Source organism: Nuphar pumila, chromosome 8 (genome assembly GCF_984573655.1).
Source record: "Nuphar pumila chromosome 8, dmNupPumi1.hap1.1, whole genome shotgun sequence".
Classification (NCBI taxonomy): Eukaryota; Viridiplantae; Streptophyta; class Magnoliopsida; order Nymphaeales; family Nymphaeaceae; genus Nuphar; species Nuphar pumila.
Genome location: NC_143256.1, coordinates 116591815 through 116598783, shown reverse-complemented (window position 1 = coordinate 116598783; position 6969 = coordinate 116591815). Strand labels below are relative to the sequence as shown.

Sequence of the window (6969 nt, the reverse complement as noted above, 5' to 3'; positions counted from 1 at the left end):
TACAGCGTCAGATTTGAAGAAAACAACTCGACAAAGAGCTCTCACAACAAGAGGTACGACATCAGTGTATGAGGATAGGGATTTGTGGACCAAGTCCCTCTCCTTTTCTTTCCATGCAAGTGTACATGTTGACATCAAGTCAAGTTACGAAGACAGGCATGGATGAAGAAGTCTCGCTTCTCTATCTTTGCAAGTATGCATGTAGCCGATCCTATAAATATATGCACCCCTCACCTCAAAAAATTCAACATCTCTCTCTCTCTCTCTCTCTCTCTCTCTCTCTCTCTCTCTCTCTTACATATATGGCCGTCTCATCACTAACACTTCCTCTATGGCTCCTCCTAATTCATGTGTTGGTGCTTCCTTCTGTCACTGCTCAATCGTCTTGCAATGGCCCTTGCAGCACGAATGACAACTGCGATGGCCAACTGATCTGTGTGAACAATTTTTGCACCGATGACCCCCAAGTTGGCACGCACATCTGCTCCGGTGGTTCACCTCAAAGTCATGATGGCTGCTCTTCATTGGGCACAATGACCTGCAAAGGCCAGTCCTTCCCAACCTATACATGTTCACCTCCCGTCTCCGACTCTACCAATGCGATACTCACACTAAATGACTTCAGTGAAGGTGGCGATGGAGGCGGGCGATCGGAATGTGATGACTCCTACCATGACAATACCGAGCTTGTGGTGGCTCTGTCAACCGGATGGTTTGATCGTAGAAGCCGATGTGGGAAGATGATCACCACAACTGCTACTAGTAATGGTAGAAGCGCGACGGCGAAGGTGGTCGACGAGTGTGACTCGATGCGCGGGTGCGATGAAGTGCATGCTTGGCAGCCACCTTGTCGAAACAACATAGTGGACGGCTAGCAAGCTGTTTGGAATGCACTTGGACTCAGTTCTGGTGAAGAAAGTGTGACTTGGTCCATGGCCTAAGGTTTATGTCACACAGATGCTCCATTTTGCCCCTCCGTATCATGTCGTTGAAAACTTTATAAAAATACCATGTCCCTTTATCTGCAGCGGCGTCCATGTGACATAGCCTAATGTTTACTCAAATATTGAGTTAAATAAATTGTGACCCTATACCTGTTCCCTTGCGACTTACAGTGTACAGTTGCGCTTAGAGTCTGTTTTGCTTTTATTGAGTCTGATGTAAGCTGCCCGGTTCAGGTGAATCAATACCCCGAAGGGGCAGCCCGTATACTTGAACTGTAATAGCCTGCAGGCAAAATTGTGAATGAATTAAATGCGTTGAGCTTTCTTTTGTTCACCCTCGTTGTGATTGCTTCTTGTGATTGCAACTTCTCTCCCTCTATTCTCTCTTGCTCTCTTGCACTTTGATCATAAGCTTCCGCGACCGGCAAGCGAGCTGACGAGTAGGCTTGCGGCGGTAAGGAAGGACCGTCGCGCTGCGCTGGCCCATTGAAGGAAATAGGCCCGTGACAAGTGGTACCAGAGCCCATTCTCGTGCTGGGGAAGGGACTCCGGAGTCGGTGTCGACAGACACGCCGACAGGCTGCGATTTGTGAGCAAGACATCGTGGCGCCTTACCAACACTTGCGCAACACCAAGGGCAAAGCAGTTGCCGGAGCTGAGAAGATGGGTTCACCTCGGGGCCAAGAAGAGTTGGTTGCAACTGTTAACAAGCTGGTGGAAGATGTGACTTCGCATTCATTCAATGGATTGAATGATGTGGTGGCGAGCCTGCAAGAGCAGGCGAACTTACTAATGGGGCAGGTCACTTCGTTGACGACTACAGTGACCGATCTTGAGTTGAGGAACCGTACGTTGCAGCGGACAGTGACCCTGAATGGCGGAAATGGTGAGAGACCATCAAGGATTGATGTACCTAGACCCGCAAAATTCAATGGTTCTCGCGACAGCAAGGCCATTGAGAACTTCTTGTTCCAAGTAGAAGACTACTTGGATATCCAGAATGTGACCCTCGAAGATCTGAGGATCAAGGCTGCAGCGGCCTTACTTGATGGTGATGCTATCGCTTGGTGGAGGCGGAAACGCAATGACATGGAGAGGGGTCAATGTGTGATAGACACCTTTGACGACTTCAAAGTAGAGTTGCGCAACTACTTCATGCCAAGAAATGCGCAGAGACAGGCTTACCGGATGGTCCGTGAGCTCAAACATACTGGTTTGTTGCAAGACTATGTCAGAACGTTCCAGAAGCTTATGCTGGAGATACCTAACATGCCAGAAGACGACATGCTCAACTGGTTCATTGTGGGACTTCAACCATGGGCACAGTCTGAAGTGGAAAGGAGTAACCCCCGTATTTTGGAAGATGCATATGTGGCGGCTGAGCGCTTAGTTGACACTCAGCGCAAGCCTTTCACCCCATCAACCAAAGTTGGGAAGAAGCCTGACCACAGAGGCAAGAAGGATGAGCAGCGCAATGATAAAGGTGAGGCGTCGATACGCCATCAATCCGAAAAGAAACAGAACTATACAAAGCATAACAACAACAACAAGGGTGCAGTTGTGACATGTTGGTTCTGTGGTGATAGACATATCGCCCGACAATGTCCAAAGCGCCTTGTAAAGGACGACGGGCAAGCCAATGCTGCACAGGAAGAATGCAGCGATACTGAAGGCAGTGACACTGAGACCATGCAACCGAGGATGGGCGCCATGCGATCGATTAACGCAGCTAGAAGTTGCGCAGCTAAGAACATGCAGGTCAGTAAGGAACTTATGTACGTAGAAGTCATTATGAATGGAAAGTCTACTTCGGCAATGGTAGACTCCGGGGCCACACACAACTTTGTCTCGCGGGAAGAGGCAGAGCGGTTGGGCTTGAAAACTGGGCCAAAGCAGAGGACTATCAAAACAGTAAACTCTGAGGCCAAGCCCATTCTTGGTGAAGCAAGAGATGTGGCTACTCAAGTGGGGAGTTGGGTCGGCAAAGCCAACTTCTCTGTGGTGCCCCTGGACGATTTCAAGGTGATTCTGGGTATGGAGTTTCTGCGAAGCCAGAATGTGATGATGCTGCCAAAGTTTAACACGTTGACGATCATGGGATCAGACCTGTCCCACACAGTGCAGTGCCTTACGCAGAAAGGCAAGTCTTCAGTGTTATCAGCAATGCAACTGAAGAAGGGTGTCAAGCATGGGGAGCAGACATTCTTAGTTGCAGTGCGTGCAGATGAAGGGAAGGTAGAAGCAGCAGTGTCGCCTACCCTAGCCCCTCTATTGGAGGAGTTTCGGGGGGTGATGCCTCCGGAATTGCCAAAGCGTCTTCCGCCAAGACGCGAGGTCGACCACAAGATTGAGTTGACCCCGGGAGCAAAGCCTCCTGTAATGGTTCCATACCGTATGGGGCCAGCAGAGTTGAAGGAACTGCGCAGGCAGCTAGACGAGATGTTGGACGCAGGCATTGTTCGTCCATCAAAAGCCCCATTTGGTGCCCCGGTCCTTTTTCAGATGAAACATGATGGCTCTAAACGGTTATGTGTGGATTACCGGGCCTTGAACAAGGTCACTGTGAAGAACAAGTACCCATTGCCATTGATAGCAGACTTGTTCGATCAGCTAGGCAGTGCCCGTATCTTTTCCAAGCTAGATCTGCGATCGAGTTACTGGCAGGTGAGGATTGCCGAAGGTGATGAGCCGAAAACAACTTGTGTCACCCGCTATGGTGCTTACGAATTTCTAGTAATGCCATTCGGGTTGACAAATGCTCCAGCCACGTTCACGACTTTAATGAACCAGATCTTCTACCCTTACTTAGACAAGTTTGTGGTAGTCTATCTGGATGATATCATGATCTATAGCAGTAACATGGAGGAACATGTCGGGCACTTGCGAACAGTGTTTCAGGTGCTGAACGAGAATGACCTCTGTGTTAAACGAGAGAAGTGTCTCTTCGGGCAGGAGGAGATCAGCTTCCTTGGCCACGTTGTGGGGCGTGGTGTGCTGCGTATGGATGGGCAGAAGATAAGGGCCATCCAGGAATGGGTTCCGCCAAGCAAAGTGCCAGAATTGCGGTCATTCCTCGACTTGGCAAATTATTATCGGCGTTTCATCGAAGGTTATTCCCTCATTGCTGCGCCCCTCACAGATTTGTTGAAGAAGAATCGGGTATGGCTCTGGACAGGAGCGTGCCAAGATGCCTTCGAGGGCTTGAAGAAAGCCTTAGTGAGAGAGCCAGTGCTGCGACTGCCTGATCATTCAAGACCCTTCGAAGTCCACACGGATGCCTCAGACTTTGCCATTGGCAGAGTTATTATGCAAGATGGTTATCCGATCGCATATGAGAGTCGCAAGCTGAAGGATGTAGAGAGGCGTTACACAGTGCACGAACGTGAGATAACCGCCATTGTGTATTGCCTCAGGACCTGGCGGCACTACCTTTTGGGTGCTGAGTTCGTCGTCAAGACGGACAATGTGGCCACGAGCTATTTTCAGACGCAAAAGAAGTTGACGCCCAAGCAAGCTCGATGGCAGATGTTTTTGGCTGAGTTCGACTTTGCCTTAGAGTACAAGGTTGGAAAAACCAATGTTGTGGCGGAGGCCCTGAGCCGTAGGGCTGAATTAGCTGTTGCGCGGGCAGAGCCTTCTGAAGTGCATTTGGAGGGTGCATTGCTGAGCCGCATCCGCGAGGGTACACAGCAGGATCCGACCGCACAACACCTTGTTTCTCTGGCGCAGGCAGGGAAGACTCGGCGATTTTGGCTACAGGACGGCCTCCTCGTAACAAAAGGGGGACGCATCTTTGTACCATGGTGGGGAAGCTTTCGCCGAGAGCTACTCAAGGAGTGCCATGATACACTATGGGCCGGCCATCCTGGCCAGGAGCGGACCTTAGCACTCCTTGAGCGCGGCTACTATTGGCCGCAGATGAGAGATGATGTTGAGGGGTATGTGCAAACATGCCTCATCTGCCAGCAAGATAAGGGGACAAACCAGAAGGCTGCCGGTCTCCTTGAGCCTCTACCAATTTCAGAACGTCCTTGGGAAAGCATCTCTATGGACTTTATTGTTAGTCTGCCAAAGGTAGAGGGCCTCAGTTCTATTTTGGTCGTGGTGGATCGTTTCTCAAAGTATGCCACCTTCATCTCAGCTTCCAAGGAGTGCCCTGCAGAGAAGACTGCAGAGTTGTTTGTAAAGCATGTGGTGAAGCACTGGGGCATACCAAAGAGCATTGTGAGCGATCGCGATGCTCGCTTCACAGGCAAGTTCTGGCGTGAAGTATTTCGGCTACTTGGCTCTGATTTGTTGTTTTCAACAAGCTTCCATCCGCAGACAGATGGGCAGACAGAGCGCATCAACGGGATATTGGAGCAGTACCTTAGGCACTTTGTTAGTGCCAATCAGAAAAATTGGGTGAAGCTCCTTGATGTGGCACAGTTTTGTTATAATCTGCAGAAGAGCGAATCTTCAGGCCACAGCCCGTTTGAGATAGCCACGGGGCAACAGCCACTGACCCCGCACACTCTTGCCGCACAAGAAAAGGGAAGGCCATCCTTCGCCTATCAGTTTGTTCACGACTGGCACGAGCAGAATGAGTTGGCGAAGGCATTCTTACACAAAGCGGCGAAGAGAATGAAGAAGTGGGCGGACAAACACCGTCGGCCCGCAGGGTTCCAAGTTGGGGACCAAGTGTTGGTGAAGCTATATCCTGGTCGCACAGGCATCTTCCGCGGGCGGCACCGCGGACTACTCAGAAAGTATGAGGGACCCTTCACCATCACAAAGAAGGTGGGCAAGCTGGCATACAAGTTGGAGTTGCCCCCGGACTTCAAGGTGCACCCGGTGTTCCACGTGTGCAACCTCAAACAGTTCCATCCAGACGATGGAGACCCGGAACGCAATGTGCCGCAACGCGCTCCCATCATGCAGAGGGCCCCGGCAGCACAACGGGCCGAGAAGCACCTCAGTCAGATGCTTCGCCACAAGGTCAACTACTTGGGGCAAGCGAAGAAATACTTGGTGCAGTGGGAGGAAACAGCGGAACCAACGTGGGAACCTGCATTTCGAATGAATAGCCGCTACCCGGCTGAAGTCAGGGCTTACCACGAAACAGATGGCGCCGAGGACGACGCATGATTTGAAGGGGGGAGCATGTTCCCTTGCGACTTACAGTGTACAGTTGCGCTTAGAGTCTGTTTTGCTTTTGTTGAGTCTGATGTAAGCTGCCCGGTTCAGGTGAATCAATACCCCGAAGGGGCAGCCCGTATACTTGAACTGTAATAGCCTGCGGGCAAAATTGTGAATGAATTAAATGCGTTGAGCTTTCTTTTGTTCACCCTCGTTGTGATTGCTTCTTGTGATTGCAACTTCTCTCCCTCTATTCTCTCTTGCTCTCTTGCACTCTGATCATAAGCTTCCGCGACCGGCAAGCGAGCTGACGAGTAGGCTTGCGGCGGTAAGGAAGGACCGTCGCACCGCGCTGGCCCATTGAAGGAAATAGGCCCGTGACAATACCCATCTCATTGATAATAAATACGGGGGCTTTTAAGTCCATATTCTATGACCTCTTTCTGCTCTAGTGATGCTCCAGCGGGGTCAATGCCTGGCTTTGCCATCAATTGAAAAGAAAGAATAAAAAACTGACTATACTTAATAGATGTTCAAACTCATGGTAAAATCGGATCGTGTATAATGTAAATTAGTTGTGGATGTGTCAAAGGGATTTTCATAAGCATTTGTGGATCTGCTCATACCATATATGTGACTATGGAAGTTTCGGAAGCACCAATATCCAAACGAAAATGTCATCCATTTACATCCTCATTTTTTGGGCTTTTCAATATCGAAGAACCGAGAGAAAGCCATCTCCAATCAAGGTCTGATGATTAAGCCGGACCCAGAGACAAACATGTTAACGGATCCCGTCCATATTCTTGCTCACCCCTCGGGGAGAGAGAGAGAGAGAGATTGTGGTCGGCAAGTAGAAAACTCGACTAGAGTATGTTGAGGGATGGAGCCATGGAGGGTGGAGGCA

General features: G+C 50.1%; 1 pseudogene; it reads left to right on the top strand.

The window, feature by feature from the left end:
- The first annotated feature begins 302 nt into the window (after positions 1-302).
- Positions 303-941, top strand: LOC149830347 (kiwellin pseudogene; annotated as a pseudogene).
- The last annotated feature ends 6028 nt before the right edge of the window (positions 942-6969 follow it).